The following is a 17,465-nucleotide window of genomic DNA, read 5'->3' as shown; positions in this document are numbered from 1 at the left end:
TGCGTCCAGAGCCTGTGATCTGCAACGGGAGAGGCCACAACACTGAGAGGCCCGCGTACCACAAAAGAAAAGAAAGGACAACCTGGAAATAATGGACAAATTCTTAGAAAAGCACAACCTTCTGAGACTGAATCAGGAAGAAATAGAAAATATAAACACACCAATCAGAAGCACTGAAATTGAACCTGTGATTAAAGATTGGTCAACAAACAAAAGCCCAGGACCAGATGGCTTCACGGGTGAATTCTATCAAACATTTAGAGAAGAGCTAACACCTATCCTTCACAAACTCTTCCAAAATATAGCGGAGGGAGGAACACTCCCATACCCATTCTATGAGGCCACCATCACCCTGATCCAAAACCAGACAAAGATGTCACAAAAAAGAAAACTATAGGCTGATATCACTGATGAACATAGATGCAAAAATCCTCAACAAAATACTAGCAAACAGAATCCAACAGCACATTAAAAGGATCATACACCCAGGAATGCAAGGATTCTTCAACATATGCAAATCAATCAATGTGATACACCATATAAACAAACTGAAGGAGAAAAGCCATATGATCATCTCAATAGATGCAGAGAAAGCTTTTGACAAAATTAAACACCCATTTATGGTAAAAAAACTCTCCTGAAAGTAGGCATAGAGGAAACCTACTTCAACATAATAAAGGCCATATATGACAAAACCACAGCCAATATTGTTCTAAGTGGTGAAAAGCTGAAACCATTTCCACTAAGATCAGGAACACGACAAGGTTGCCCAATCTCACCACTGTTATTCAGCATAGTTTTGGAAGGTTTAGCCATGGCAGTCAGAGAAGACAAAGAAATAAAAGGAATCCAAATCAGAAAAGAAGAACTAAAATTGTCACTGTTTGCAGATGACATGATACTGTACATAGAAAATCGTAAAGATGGTACCAGAAAACTACTAGAGCTAATCAATTAATTTGGTAAAGTAGCAGGGTACAAAATCAATGCACAGAAAGCTTCTGCGTTCCTATAAACTAATGATGAAAAATATGAAAGAAAAGTTAAGGAAACACGCCCATTCACAACTACAACAAAAAGAAAAAAAATACCTAGGAATAAACCTACCTAAGGAGAAAAAAGACCTGTATCCAAAAAACTATAAGACACTGATGAAAGAAATTTAAATGATACAAACAGATGGTGAAATATACCATGTTCTTGGATTGGAAGAATCAACATTGTGAAAATGACTCTACTACCCAAAGCAATCTACAGAATCAATGCAATCAGTATCAAACTACCAATGGCATTTTTCACAGAACGAGAACAAAAAATTTCACAATTTGTATGGAAACACAAAAGACCCCGAATAGCCAAAGCAATCTTGAGAAAGAAAAATGGAGGTGGAGGAATCAGGCTCCCTGACTTCAGACTATACTACAAAGCTATAGTAATCAAGACAGTATTGTACTGGCACAAAAACAGAAATATAGATCAATGGATCAGGATAGAAAGCCCAGAGGTAAACCCACGCACATATGGTCACCTTATCTTTGATAAAGGAGGCAAGAGTATACAGTATGGAGAAAAGACATCCTCTTCAATAAGTGGTGCTGGGAAAACTGGACAGCTCCATGTAAAGGAATGAAATTAGAACACTCGCTAACACCATCCACAAAAACAAACTCAAAATTGATTAAAGACCTAAAGGTAAGGCCAGACACTATAAATCTCTTAGAGGAAACATAGGCAGGATACTCTATGACATAAATCACAGCAAGATCCTTTTTGACCCACCTCTAGAGAAATGGAAATAAAAACAAAAATAAACAAGTGGGACCTAATGAAACTTAAGAGCTTTTGCAGAGCAAAGGAAACCATAAACAAGACGAAAAGGCAACCCTCAGAATGGGAGAAAATCCAAATGAAACAACTGACAAAGAATTAATCTCCAGAATTTACAAGCAACTCATGCAGTTGAATATCAAGAAAACCAACAACCCAATCCAAAAATGGGCAGAAGACCTAAATAGACATTTTTCCTAAGAAGGTATACTGATTGCCAAAAAACACATGAAAGGATGCTCAACATCACTAACCATTAGAGAAATGCCAATCAAAACTACAACGTGGGGCTTCCCTGGTGGCACAGTGGTTGAGAGTCCACCTGGCCTCGCAGGGGACACGGGTTCATGCCCCAGTCCAGGAAGATCCCACATGCTGCGGAGCGGCTGGCCACTCCCCAGTTTCCTGAGACATACAGAATAATAGAATTCAAATAAAAATTTGCAGTCTTACCGGACTGAAGAGACAGAGGTTGAAAAAGACATGAACAGATGGAAATTTAGGGAAGACCTCAGAAGTGAGGAAGCAAAGAAGGAAAGGATGCCCACCCCCAAATTCTGTATACACATTTCCTTCAACTGTTTAGATTATTCCTAAAATGTGTATATGATAAACAAGACTCCAAAGAGCCAAAAGGAAAGCAGAAGTTGGGAGGTTAAAGAAATTAGAAGAGGTTTCAGTCACTGATCATTGCTTGGAAAAAAAAGAGTTTACCATTTAAATGTTGCTAAGTTCTAGCTTCCAAAACTGTGAGACAATAAATTTCTTTTCAAACCACTTAGTCATGTACATCTTTTTGGTAGCCCTAGCAATGAGCAAATCATATGTGACAATATATAACAAAGATAATAAGTCTTGACCAAGCTCACTTGATTCCCTGAATGCAAGGTTGGTTTAATATTTGAAGTCAATCAATGTAATTTCAACAGAACAAAATGAGAACATAAACATAGGAAAAAAATATGATCACCTCAATAGATGCAAAAATGTCATTTGACAAAATTCAACACTGATTCATGATTTTTAAAAAAGTTTTCCCAAAACAAGAAAACAAGGAAACTTTCCAACCTCATTGAGGACATCTGTGAAAACACTACAATTAACAGTACATATAACGGTGAAAGACTAGAAAGTCTCCTTATGGGGAATGATAGATGCATCAGTCGCACCACTTTTATTCACCATTGAAATTAAACTTCTAGCCAGTAAAATAAAGCAAGAAGGAAAATTAGAAAAGAAGATGTAAAACTTTATTTAAGGATGACATGTATACTTAATAAACTTTATGCATTTTACAAAAGAAAACAGAACAAAGCCTACTAGATCTAATGAGTTTATTTAGCACTGTCAAACTCTTCTAGAAAATATATAAATAGATAGAAAATTGAAAAGGAAGTAATACTTTCTTTGACGCCAGCTTTATTCTGACATCAAAACCAAACAGATGCACTACAAGGAAATAAATAGATTAATATCCCATATAAACATAGATGCAAAAATTATTAAAGAAATTTTAGCCAATCAGGTACAATATATATAAATGATAAAGTATTATGACCAAGGTTCACGTGGTTAATACAAGTTTGATTTAACATTTGAAAATTAAAGATATGATTCAAAAATGAAAAAATTGAAGGAGAAAAATTATGTGATCATCTCAACACATACAGAAAAAACTGATAAAAGTCCAACTTCTATTCCTTTTAAAAACATTCAGCAAACTAGGAATAGAGGTATATTAGTATTCTCCAGAGAAACAGAGCCAATAAGATATCTATACTTTTATCTTTCTATTTATTATCTATCTATCTGTCTACCTACCTATCTATCTACCTGGAAAAAGGGGGAGGGTTGATAAGGGAGAGAGGTTGAAGGAGGGAGAGAAGGAAGGAAGAGGGAAAGGGAGAGGTTAAAGAAAGTATTTATTTTAAGGAATTAGCTCATGTAATTGTGGGGGCTGGCAAGTTTAGAACCTGCCAGGCAGACCCTCAGGCTATAAGCCCAGGGAGGAGTTGATGTTGCAACCTTGAGTACGAAGGCAATCTGGAGGCAGAATTCCTTCCTTTTTGAGGGATCTCAGTCTTTTATCTTAAGACTTTCAGTTGACTGGATGAGACTCACACACGTTATGGCAAGTGATCTGCTTTACTCAGTGTCTACTGATTTAAATGTTAATCACATCTAAGAAATATCTTCATAGCAAATCTAGACTGGTGTTTGATGACATAACTGGGTGCCATAGCCTAGCAAAGTTGTTACATAAAATTAACCATCACAGAAGGAAACCTCCTTTAACAGAATAAACGCTTTCCAAGAAAAACCTACAGCAAATCTTGTAGGCGAAAATTTATGGTGAAAGATTAATGCTATCTTCCTAAGATGAGGAAAAGGCAAAGATATTCAATCCTACCACTAATTTTTTTTTTTTTTTTCGGTATGCGGGCCTCTCACTGCTGTGGCCTCTCCCGTCGCGGAGCACAGGCTCCGGATGCGCAGGCTCAGCGGCTATGGCTCACGGGCCCAGCTGCTCCACGGCACGTGGGATCCTCCTGGACCGGGGCACGAACCCGCGTCCCCTGCATTGGCAGGGGAACTCCCAACCACTGAGCAACCAGGGAAGCCCTCAATCTTACCACTTCTAATCAACCTTATATTGTAGGTTTCAGCCAGTACAATATGGTAAGCAAAAGAAATAAAAGGAATCCAGATTCGAAAGAAAGTCACTTCATTTGTATAGAACATGATTTGTAGACTATTCCTTGGAATCAAAAAAAAGCTATTATAAAAGCTATTATATCACAAAAAAGCTATTATAATTAATAAGTGAATATAGACATGTTGCAGGATACAAGATAAATATATAAAAATATATTTCTATATCCTACCAACAAACTATAGGAAAATTAAATAAAATAATGCTACTTACAATGGCATCTAAAATACAAAAAAATAATAAATCTGAAAAAAAAGAGGGGAAGACCTATACAATGAAAACTACAAAACGTTGCTCAGTAAAATGATACAGCTAAATAAATGAAGAGATATACTGTGTTCATGGATCAAAAAACTAAATATTGTTAAATATTTTGATCTATATTCTATATTTTGATCTCCACAAATTGATCTATATAGCGATTGGATTACATTCATTTATATATTGTCTAAGGTTGCTTTAGCTCTGCAATAGCAGATTTGAGTAGTTGAGACAAGAGACTGCATGCAAATCCTAAAATATTTGCCAACCGGCCCTTTACAAAAAGTTTGTCAACTCTTGCTCTATTTTATTTTCCACACTAGCCCTGGGTATTTCACCACCCCCATCTCTGTCATTTCCCACTCTTGCACTCTACCCATGTTAAACTTCTTACAGATCATCTAATATGCTATGCTGTCTTTCATCTGTGGCTTTGTACGTGCTCTACTTACAATATTCTTTAACTACCCTACCTCCGATTTGATTGTGTTGTCCCTTTTTTTCACCCTTCAAGCCTCATTTTAAGATGCTGCTTCCTTTAGAAAATGTCATTGAGCCCTGAAATCTTATGGAGTTGCCCTGACCATGTGCTTTTACTGCGCTTTGTACATTTTCAACTGTAAGAGTTAGCACACTATAAATAATCTTTAAAAGATTGTAAGCTGTGTGAGGAAGGAACTGTGGTTTATGTTTTTGAGGGGTGGGATAGGCATATAATATTTTAAAATATGAATTAATTAATTAATATTTAAAAACAAATTAATAAATAAATGACAGCTTAAGACCAAGATAGCTTTGGACTTAGAGAGCATGCTCAAAAAAAGCATTTATGAATATCACAATGATGCTATTGTTTTCTTCAAGAATAATTACATGCCATTTCTCTTGGTTAGTCTGGCTTCTAATTTGAGACACAGAGTTACAGTTCTCTGACTTTATCATTTCAGAAAAAAAAATTATGGAAGCATATTACAAAGAATTCTATAAATATTTGGGAAATTAACCTTTCTTCTGGCAGAGCATTGATAGAATTCTGCCTAGGCTATAACTGAAACCAGTCCCTTCCAGTCTTATGATTTTATCTTAAGTGAAAATAAAAATTAGTCTATTTACTGATATGCTAACATAAGAGGCAAGTTTCCTGGGCTCCTTTCCCAGACCAACAACTGACTTGTGTAAAAAGTACACACTTTTATTTGCAGTCCAGCATCTCCCTATTTAAAGTGGCAACACAACTGCTTTCCCTATAATTCCTTAATATGGTTGTTGAGAGGATTGGCATCCCTGAAATATTTTAAAATAAAAATTTAGGAAAGCTTCTGAGTGTGCCTTCAGGTTACATGAAGGGAAAAAAAAGCACAGCAATACTTGGCTGGGTAAAGGAGAGGACAAGAAATTATATTTATGTCATATAAAGAAATACTGTACTGGTATTCAAGGTAAATAAATGAAGTTGCTTCAAAGTAAAAATAAAATTTGAAACTAGTGTGCAATGGAGACAACCATATGATAGTGACAAGTCAGTTTAATTTGCTGAAGTTTTACCAGTAAAAATTACAAATGGAATCTTGAATGCAAATTATTAGTTCAAGTAGTTAACTAGTCTAATATTTGGAGAATTTGACCCAGGACAGCTGCATTTTGACTGGTACAAGATGGCTCTAATATTAAATGTTTGGTAGTTTAGATTAAATACAGTAGGAGCAACTCTGGGAAGCTAGAAGGTACAGTGAGATGTCTAAACAATGAGAGGATGATATTTGAGAAGGAGATAAAGACTCATTACTGAGACTTTAGAAAGTAAAAGGGGTGTTAGGAAGTGCTGATTTTTAGTTAAGGAATTATATCATAACCATATACTGGAATATAAAAAAATAGTAAACATATTGCAATATAAAGATAGTAAGTTCGGGCTTCCCTGTTGGCACAGTTGTTAAGTGTCCGCCTGCCGATGCAGGGGACACTGGTTCGTGCCCCGGTCCGGGAAGATCCCACATGCCGCGGAACGGCTAAGCCCGTGAGCCATGGCCGCTGAGCCTGCGCGTCCGGAGCCTGTGGTCCGCAATGGGAGAGACCACAACAGTGAGAGGCCTGGGTACCACAAAAAAAAAAAAAAAAAAAAAAAGATAGTAAGTTGATGAGAAAGAATACAAAGTGACATCAGTCATGTTGCCTCAGAAAAATAATGTCCTAAAATCTTTCTGTATATTTTGCACATTTGGCCTCCATCTGTGATAGAGAAAAGGTGATGAGCAGAAGCTGCTATCTTCCCTGTAGAATATTTTTGACTCAGCAGCTGAAAGTGACAGCTTAAGTTATAGAAAATTCGTGGAGATACAATTAGATAAGTAAAAGTCGTTTTTTTCTTTCAAAAGTTAGAGTATATAAACTAAGAAACAGAAGTTTGCGAAGCCTAAAGATCTAAACCTTAGAGGAGAGCTAAACAGAAACTGTTGACTTAGAGTGAAAAATAAAAAAGATAAAGAATGAACATGTTTTAGGATTACTGATGTTCTTTGTTTTCTCTCAGTCAGTTCCCAGTTTCCAGAGATGGAAGACAGATGTATTAAATAGTAAGCAAAACAATGACAAAAGCAAAAACCCACCACCAACAGCCCCCCTCCAAACAAAAACAATAACAACTCAATGTATTTATGAAGAAAAACACTTGAGAAGGAGGGCAAAATTGAAACTAATCAATAAATAAACATTTATTGATGTTTATTAAACAAGAAATCATTTAGCAAAAGGTTTATGATATTTATACAATTCTTGAAGTATTTTTAGAGGGAATGTATCCTTAGAAGAAAAATAATAAACTCTTTGGTATTGGGCTTAGGGGATACTTTCCAAATTTGGAAAATAGCAAGAGCTGTTTTCTGAAAAGCTGCTATCATACATAATAATAATAATAATAATAATAATAATGTTAAAAAGCCTTTTGATATGTGAAAAGTTCAGTTTATTAAACGTGATTCCGTGATTCCACTGACATTGACTGATGACAATGCTCCCTTGAGTGCTGAATAGCAGAACTATTTTCCGGGTGCTTTGCTAGGCACCAGAGACCCTCAGGTGACAGTCCCAGTACTTGCTATTAAGCTTCTTATAATATAATGAGAAAGAGACAAGGAAACAAGAAAGTACATTACCATGTACTTTGGAGAGGTATGCTTGGTATATACATGAAATATTGATGAAAAAGCTCTAATGTCTCCAATTCTCAGAATTGGATGCTCAATTTGTAAGAGCAGAGACCTTACCTGTTTTGTTCAACATTAAATTTCCAGTTCCTAGAATAGTGATTGGCCTAGAAGAGTACTCAGAAATTTTTAAAAGAATAAAAAATTAAATCTGCCTTGGGGAGTTAGGCTAGATTTCACAATGGAGGTAATGATTCTTTAGAAAAGGCAGGCAAACAACATACCAGTATGCCCAATGGCACAGAAGCAGGCTGATTGGTCAACAGCCAGTAGTGGCTGTCAACCTTGTAGGAAGAAATGAAGTCTCTGAAGTCTGAAGAGCCTGGAGAGGCAGGCAGCAGTCATTGCATTAGATGGATCAGAAATGTAGAGGATTTGATATGGGTGTTTGCTGAGATAATGGAAGCAAAACGAAGATGGAGAAAAATGGAAGATCCAGAAAAATGGAGACTTTGGAAGAAAAAGAAATTTTCTTCTTGAAGGAAATGAGTTTCAACACTTTAAAAAATATGGTTTAGACAGGTATGAATGGGTACCTCAATCAGAGACATTTCTGAGGCTTGGAGGTGCCAGGAGAGTTTTTGGGGTTGAGGTCTGAGATGCCTATGGACATGGGGAGGCAGGCCAGGGTAAATAGCTCCTAGGGCTTGGGCTACTCTATATCATAGTATAAGTTACTTACTGTTCAAGAATTCTCTTCCATTTTCACCCAGTCTTTAGGAGGAGTCATGTCCAAAGTTATAAATTGGTCCTGGTTGACTGTGGAATATTAGGGATACCATCAGGGATACCTGGAGGACACTGCAATAAAGCCATTGATACCTAATTTGGTTACAGTTTAATAAGACACTTATCACATTTCTTGGGCATAGAAGTCGTGCATAAATATTAGTTGCCTTTGTCTCCTCTACCCTATATCACTGAATACTTCAGTCATCACAAGTATTTATTTGTCTCTCACTGCTCTGTATCATTGAACCTCTCATTTAGTGTTTGATCTTTTTCTTTTCTTTTGTATAGACAATTTTTATTTCTGTTTTCCCTGTACCCTAAAATGCTTACCCACATTCTCTCCAATAACCATGTTAATCAACTCCATTAGAAATCAGAGGATTATTTCTATCAGGATACGTAACATCAACTTAACCCTATGTGTTTATTTCCAGTGCTTGAAATTGTTTTTCATTTAGTTTCACAAAATCATGGCCAACCCTTAAGCCTCATCACAGGCCCTACCTACTCCATGAAGGTACCCTCAGCCCTACTGAGTTTGTTTGGATTCAGTCTACTATTTCCTTTAGGTAAGTCCCACTCATTAGGCCTTAATGATTTTGTGTGTTAGCTACAGCATCACAAATAGATTGTAAACTCCTCACCTGTCAGGACTTGATGTGTATTTGAATCCCACGTAGTGCAAATTCCAAGGTAAGAACATGGCAGATGTTCATTAAGTGCTTGTGCTTACTGACTTAAAGAAAGGTTTTGTGTGGGTGGAGGAAGGATTCTTGAACCTCTGGACAATACAACACTTGGATCTTTCCTAACAGGGAGTGGTTAGCAGATTATTCAGTGTTGGCAAGTGCCTCTTCCACTTCTCTTCCTTGTCAGACATCTTTATGACCTGCCTTTTGTCGTTCTACTATTTTCCTTCTGCCATCAATGATTTGCTTGGCTCTGCATCTATGAGATATTTATAATTATAAAATGACATGAGGTAAACATGGAAAGAATTTGTTGAATTCATCACTGAATAAGAGATGTTGCTCATCACGGGGTAATGTGATATGGCAATACCCTAATCACTGGAATGTTCTGTGTATATTATTGAACATAACAAAAACGGAACGGTTACACCATGCACACATGACTTTACAAATTTATTCTCAGAATCGGTGAAGCAGTAACCATAAATAGCTGCTTGTATTTTGCTCTGTTATATATAAATGTAACAACTAATTATAGACCTATCTCCAGTGTCTCTGGGTTAGTCAACCAGTTATTAGATACGTACAGATTTTGCTGTTATATAAATAAAAAATGGAATAGTGCTTGGCTGAGCTTTTCTTTTTATGCTCTATAAAGATAAAAAAAATCAAGAACATTAGGACATTTATGAACGATATTAATATTGCACAAAAAATCAGTATAGTAAATTGGACTGCTGATATAAAATTGTTATCCCTCTCAATATCCTTATTACAGAGCTTTTTTAAAAATATCTTTATTGGAGTATAATTGCTTTACAATGGTGTGTTAGTTTCTGCTTTATAACAAAGTGAATCAGTTATACATATACATATGTTCCCATATCTCTTGCCTCTTGCGTCTCCCTCCCTCCTACCCTCCCTATCTCACACCTCTAGGTGGTCACAAACCACCCAGCTGATCTCCCTGTGCTATTTGGCTGCTTCCCACTAGCTATCTATTTTATGTTTGGTAGTGTATATATGTCCATGCCACTCTCTCACTTTGTCCCATCTTACCCTTACCCCTCCCCATATCCTCAAGTCCATTCTCTAGTAGGTCTGTGTCTTTATTCACATCTTACCCCTAGGTTCTTCATGACATTTTTTTTTCTTAGATTCCATATATATGTGTTAGCATATGATATTTGTCTTTCTCTTTCTGACTTACTTCACTCTGTATGACAGACTCTAGGTCTACCCACCTCACTACAAATAACTCAATTTAATTTCTTTTTATGGCTGAGTAATATTCCATTGTATATATGTGCCACATCTTCTTTATCCGTTCATAAAAATATGGAACGCTTCACGAATTTGTGTGTCATCCTTGCGCAGGGGCCATGCTAATATTCTCTGTATCGTTCCAATTTTAGTATATGTGCTGCCGAAGCGAGCACTACAGAACTTTCTGAATAATAATTTTCTAAGTTATCCTAAGTAGCAAATGAGAATCATGTACACAATTAATTGGAAATTTGATAAACTGAATTATGGTAGTAGTTTTCTAATGAGTAACTGATAATATTAGGAAAGGCAAGATGATATATTTTCTGCCTTTGTTCTTCAGACAGAGCTGTGCTTTTACTTCTACTGACCATAACAAAAGTTTTCTCCCCGAGTTGTGACAGGGAAGGAGAGACAGTCATTTTTTCTCTAAGAATATCTGTGATTGTTATCCCCATGAGAAATTGCCTAAGGGTCCTCTTCTCCAGTTATAAGCTTTCTCAAAGACAAAAAGCAGTCTCTCGAAAGCCATGGAGAGTTGTGAGCAAATGAAGCCTTTCCCATGGGCATTGCTACAGCACTTCAGGTCTAATGCCTCAGCTATGCTCCCTCAATACCTTTCAACTGATTCTTATCTTGAAATTGAATAGTGTTAGAAATTAATACTAGAAAGACTGTTTGGAAATACTTGGTGAGATCAATTTAAGAGTGACCAGTTATAGGGCTTCCCTGGTGGCGCAGTGGTTGAGAATCTGCCTGCCAATGCGGGGGACACGGGTTCGAGCCCTGGTCTGGGAGGATCCCACATGCCGTGGAGCAACTGGGCCCGTGAGCTGAGCCACAACTACTGAGCGTGCGCATCTGGAGCCTGTGCTCCGCAACAAGAGAGGCCACGACAGTGAGAGGCCCGCGCCAAAAAAAAAAAAAAAAAAAAAAGTGACCAGTTATATGCTTCCTAAGTGTTATTTAAAGTTGATTAAATATGATAAGGTGAGGCAGAACTCTAAAAGGAAAAAGATTCAATATGATAGACATGTAGTACTGGTTTTGATTGTTGGTTTTTTGCAATGGCAAATGGGATGATGTGAGGTTTATGTCTAGACTTTTTTGTGGTGCACTTACACATGCTTTGTAACTGTTAATACTTAACTCTTCAATAGTTATGGATTGGTCCTTCTTTTTAATGTATAATCACATTGCCTTGTTAATAGCCGACTTCCTGTTTATGGATTCAAAGTGGCCAGAAAAGAGACTTTTTGAAAGGAGGATCACAGTTTGTGAGAAATACATTGGTGCTGATATCGTTCATGTACTTATGTTTTCAATTTCCCATTCTCTGGGAGCCCTTGTAATCTTTTACTGTGGTGACTGTTTCCACTACCATTGAGAAGCTCCTGCAGGACTCTGAGTGCACATCCCTCATGTCTACCTTTAGAATATTAATTCAAACTTCTTTTTCTCACTCATCTCTGAACACAGCCACAGACTGCTTTGCAAGATCACAGAGTTGGTGAAATTTTCTTTACTGATTTCAGCACAAGTGACTAACAATGTATAATTATATTTCTCAATGATTACTGCATTTTAATTTCAGCTTCATATAGTCCTTTTCACTAAGGTTAGAAAAAAGAGAGGTAATCAAATATATGAATTATTATTTTTTTTAATGTACCTTTGGCAGCCATGGAGGTGGGCTGTTTGAATCTTCCTCCAAGAAAGTATCAATACATTTTGTTCAACTGTAGTTAATACAGTGATCTCATAATCTACAGCTGGAAGAATTGCAGTCTCTGTCTTAGCCTTTGAGACAATACATGCTGTCCCCAGCCAGCCCATAGTCATGACTGAGCCCACTACAGGTGCTGGTCCTGGCATATCTGTTCAATACATACAGAACTCTACTATGAGACAGTCTTTACTTCAGAGCTCCCAATTGGTTGGCTGAGATTTTGTTAAACCTACATCACTGTTAGAATATCTCCTTGTCCAATCTTTCTTATAGCTTCCTTTTCCTTTCATAAGTGTCAGATTTTTCACTATCATGACCTCAAGTCTTTCTCTGCAAGATTCTGCTTCCTCCAGCTTTTATCTTTTATAGGCATTATAGCTCAACAAAGCCTTTTATTTCAGAGATGACTTCCCAGGGCACTTAACTGACATAATATTTTAACTGCTTTATTTAATGCTTAAAAAATTCACCATAGTTTATAATCTAATTACCCTTTTACTCCTTAAGTTCCCTATGAAGCAGAGCTTGAGACAAGAACTTATGTCCAGACAGCTAATTTTACTAAATTATTCTAGGGAACAAGGATGGGGCAGTTGACAGAGTGAAACAGATAATCCAAAGGTAGTTAGGATGACCACTGAGAGCTACTGGGACTAAGTTCCACTAAAGACCAGTGGGGAGGCTGCAGAATTGTCTCCTGGAGAAATGGAAAAGTGGAGTAATTTTCATCATCCCCAGTCTCTCACTGGTCAAGGGATGCCCTTGGGGTGTTAACTCCCTTACATTAACAGATTTGCCTGTGTATCAGAATGGCTGAATAGACTCCTACTGAAAATTCAACTGTGGGATAGAGAATCATCCTCTTACTAGAAAGTGAGAGAGATGAGGATGAGCTGAAGTAAGATGCAGGTGTCAACCTCTGCACAGCTGGTAGCTGCAACAACAGCTGCAATAAAAAGTTGGGTCCAGTGGATGGGAGGTGTGGAAGGATGTGTTGGATGTAACCCCTCTAGGAGCTCCATTTCCTATCAAGTTAGGTTAAATTTCTTTCATCTTAAGGGCTTCTGGCAATTTTTCATCATTTAGTATCTATTTATTAAGGAAATTCTAAAATCAACAAAATTATAATGGATGGTGTAATAGAACCCCATGGATCCAGCTTTAAAAACTAGGGATTTAATGCAATCCCTATCAAATTACCAGTGGCATTTTTTATAGAATGAGAACAAAAAATCTTAAAATTCGTATGGAGACAAAAAAGACCCTGAATAGCCAAAGCAGTCTTGAGGGACAAAAACGGAGCTGGAGGAATCAGACTCTCTGACTTCAGACTATACTACAAAGCTACAGTAATCAAGACAATATGGGGGTTTCCCTGGTGGCGCAGTGGTTGAGAGTCCGCCTGCCAATGCAGGGGACACGGGTTCGTGCCCTGGTCTGGGAGGATCCCACATGCCATGGAGCGGCTGGGCCCGTGAGCCATGGCTGCTGAGCCTGTGCGTCCGAGCCTGTGCTCCGCAACGGGAGAGGCCACAACGGTGAGAGGCCTGTGTACCGCAAAAAAAAAAAAAAAAAAAAAAAGAGACAATATGGTACTGGCACAAAAACAGAAATATAGATCAATGGAACAAGATTGAAAGCCCAGAGAGAAACCCACACACCTGTGGTCAACTAATCTACGACAAAGGAGGCAAGGATATATAATGGAAAAGGGACAGTCTCTTCATTAAGTAGTGCTGGGAAAACTGGACAGCTACATGTAACAGAATGAAATTAGAACACTCCCTAATACCATACACAAAAATAAACTCAAAATGCATTAGAGACCTAAATGTAAGACTGGGCACTATAAAACTCTTAGAGGAAATCATAGGAAGAACACTCTTTGACATAAATCACAGCAAGATCTTTTTTGATCCATCTCCTAGAGTAATGGAAATAAAAACAAAAATAAGCAAATGGGACCTAATGACACTTAAAAGCTTTTGCACAGCAAAGGAAACCATAAACAAGACAAAAAGACAACCCTCAGAATGGGAGAAAATATTTGCAAACGAATCAATGGACAAAGAATTAATCTCCAAAATATATAAACAGCTCATGCAGCTCAATATTAAAAAAAACAAACAACCCAATCCAAAAATGGGCAGAAGAAGACCTAAATAGACATTTCTCCAAAGAAGACATACAGATGGCCAAGAAGCACATGAAAAGCTGCTCAACATCACTAATTATTAGAGAAATGCAAATCAAAATTACAATGAGGTATCACCTCACACCAGTTAGAATGGGCATCATCAGAAAATCTACAAACAACAAATGCTGGAGAGGGTGTGGAGAAAAGGGAACCCTCTTGCACTGTTGGTGGAAATGTAAATTGATACAGCCACTATGGAGAACAGTATGGAACTTCCTCAAAAAACTAAAAATAGAATTACCATATGACCCAGCAATCCCACTACTGGGCATATACCCAGAGAAAACCATAATTCAGAAAGACACATGAACCCCAGTGTTCATTGCAGCACTATTTACAATAGCCAGGACATGGAAGCAACCTAAATGCCCATCGACAGACGAATGGATAAAGAAGATGTGGTACATATATACAATGCAATATTACTCAGCCATAAAAAGGAACGAAATTGGGTCATGTGTAGAGACGTGGATGGATCTAGAGATTGTCATACAGAGTGAAGTAAGTCAGAAAGAAAAAAACAAATATCATATATTTACGCATACATGTGGAACCTAGAAAAATGCTACAGATGAACCGGTTTGCAGGGCAGAAATTGAGACACAGATGTAGAGAACAAACGTATGGACACCAAGGGGGGAAAGCAGCGGCAGGTGGGGGTGGTGGTGGGATGAATTGGGAGATTGGGATTGACATGTATACACTGATGTGTATAAAATGGATGACTAATAAGAACCTGCTCTATAAAAAAATAAATAAAATTCAAAAAAAATCCCTACTGATATTCTACTACTCTTATTTCATCAATACCTTCTCTCTTTTTTCTTTGTGTATTTTAAAACAAAGTCAAGGTAACATATTAATTTTTATTCACAATAACTTCAGTATATATCTATATGAAATAAGAATTTTTAAACCTAATCATAATACAATTGTTATACTTAGCAAAATAAACTCAGTTGAATACCCAGTCCATGTTCATTTTTACCTGACATTTTCCAAATGTGTTTTATAATTGGTTTATCTGAATTACAATCTTAACATTGCATTTGGTTGAATGTCCCTTAAGTTAAAAAAAATCTGTTATATTTGTCTTTTTAAAACTCATATATATATACGCACACACACACAATATTTGTTGAAGTAACTGGATGTTATGTCCCGTGGAATTTCCCATACTTTGCCTTTGACTGATGATAATTTCATGGCATTCTATAATACTCCTCCACACCAGAGTTCTTAACCTGAGGGTCTCAGATCTATAGAATTCAGGGATTCTATGACATGGGTTAGGAAAAAGACATCTTTATATTCCCTAATGTTTAACAGAAATTTAGCATTTCTTTCATGTTGAATATGGGCAGCAAACCACAGAAGTATTTAGCACTACTATATAGATTTTTATTTCTATTTGTCATAAATAGACATTTTTATGTCCATATTATATTACAGTTGTTATAGAAACCTTGAAATATTATTTTCCTTCATGATTACTTTAAAATTTTACTGTAGTTATTAGATACTCCACTAGACTCCAATTAATCACAGTCTTCTTGTCCACAAAACTGGCTGGCCAACTAAGGGTCAAACCTGGGGCTAGTAATTATTCAGTGATGACATAGTGACCTTAAAAAGCCACATGAGAATTCTCAATTCTCACTCTGTGTTACAAAAATACAGTAGCCTTTTTTAACACAAATGAGTGCAAAAGCTATAATTAAAGAGCGAGCAAGTTTAAAACATTTTATCATTGAGGTAAATACAGTATTTACTATTTAATGTAATTTATTATGACTACAAGCAGATTAGGTAGTGGATTTTTCACTGGTTCTAAATTCTGTGAGTAACAAAGATAATTCTTTTGGTTTTCTTTTTTCTGCTCCCTTTGAACACTGTACTATGAAATGAAAACATTCCCATGCTGAGAAAATAGTAGTGAAACTTGATTACAGGAAGGCTGTTTACATATGTGAAAGATTCTTAGAAGTGTTTGTTTTGAAGTGGGTTCTAATGTATTTCTTTTGACAAATCTAAGTCAGTTAAAAATCATTCCTTCATTTGGAGATGAAGAAAATAAAGAGCAGCAAAAGATAATACCTTTGTTAGAGATAATTCCTTTTTACTATTTTATTTGAAGATTTATAAAAGTTCTTAATTTGTTGAGAATCATTCATCAAATTACAGGTGACATGAAAACATTAGGGATTCATGTTTCGTTTAAGTCTTTCCTACCATGTAATTGTTAGGTGAGTAATACTGGATGAACTAGGAGTACTGCTAATGTTTGACAAATGCTCTAATGGTACACTGTATAAGTATGACATATTACGTTGTGTAGTTTTTGAAAGACCATCATAAATATTTTAAATGTTACTTACAATTTAGATTTTTAAGAAGTTATAATTTATTACTATATTGTCAATATTTAATATTATACTAATGAGTTATTTGCAATATTACAAGATTTGGAATCCAAATAATTAACAAAACATTTTCCATTTTAATAAACATCAATTGTTATTAAAATAATATCTGGAGGAAATAATTCAATTTGTTTATAAGATAAGGAATGCTTTCTCCCCACACACATTTTCAAAGTCATTCATTTATTGTTGAGACACTTGGATTTATGTGGTGACAGCAGTGGTTCTGAAATGTTAACCTGTATCAGAATCTCTTGAAGGCCTTTAAAACTCAGATTGCAGGACCCCAGAGCTTCTGATTCAATAAGTCTAGAGTTGGATTCAGGATTGTTCCTAAGATGTTCTTGGGTGGCATTGAAACTGATGGCCCAGGGACCACACTTTAAGAACCTCTACTATGAAATATGATATGAATTTATTCA

The 17,465-nt window shown here is 36.5% G+C and overlaps 1 non-coding gene across 1 annotated transcript; it reads right to left on the bottom strand.

The window, feature by feature from the left end:
• Window positions 1-10,760: 10,760 nt before the first annotated feature.
• On the bottom strand, window positions 10,761-10,867 carry LOC137205136 (U6 spliceosomal RNA). The gene has a single exon (XR_010934000.1). It is a non-coding gene; the product is annotated as a U6 spliceosomal RNA (small nuclear RNA).
• Window positions 10,868-17,465: the final 6,598 nt, after the last annotated feature.

Source organism: Pseudorca crassidens, chromosome 13 (assembly GCF_039906515.1).
Source record: "Pseudorca crassidens isolate mPseCra1 chromosome 13, mPseCra1.hap1, whole genome shotgun sequence".
NCBI lineage: Eukaryota > Metazoa > Chordata > Mammalia > Artiodactyla > Delphinidae > Pseudorca > Pseudorca crassidens.
The sequence above is the reverse complement of the archived record's forward strand: the minus strand, read 5'-3'. Positions and strand labels throughout refer to the sequence as shown.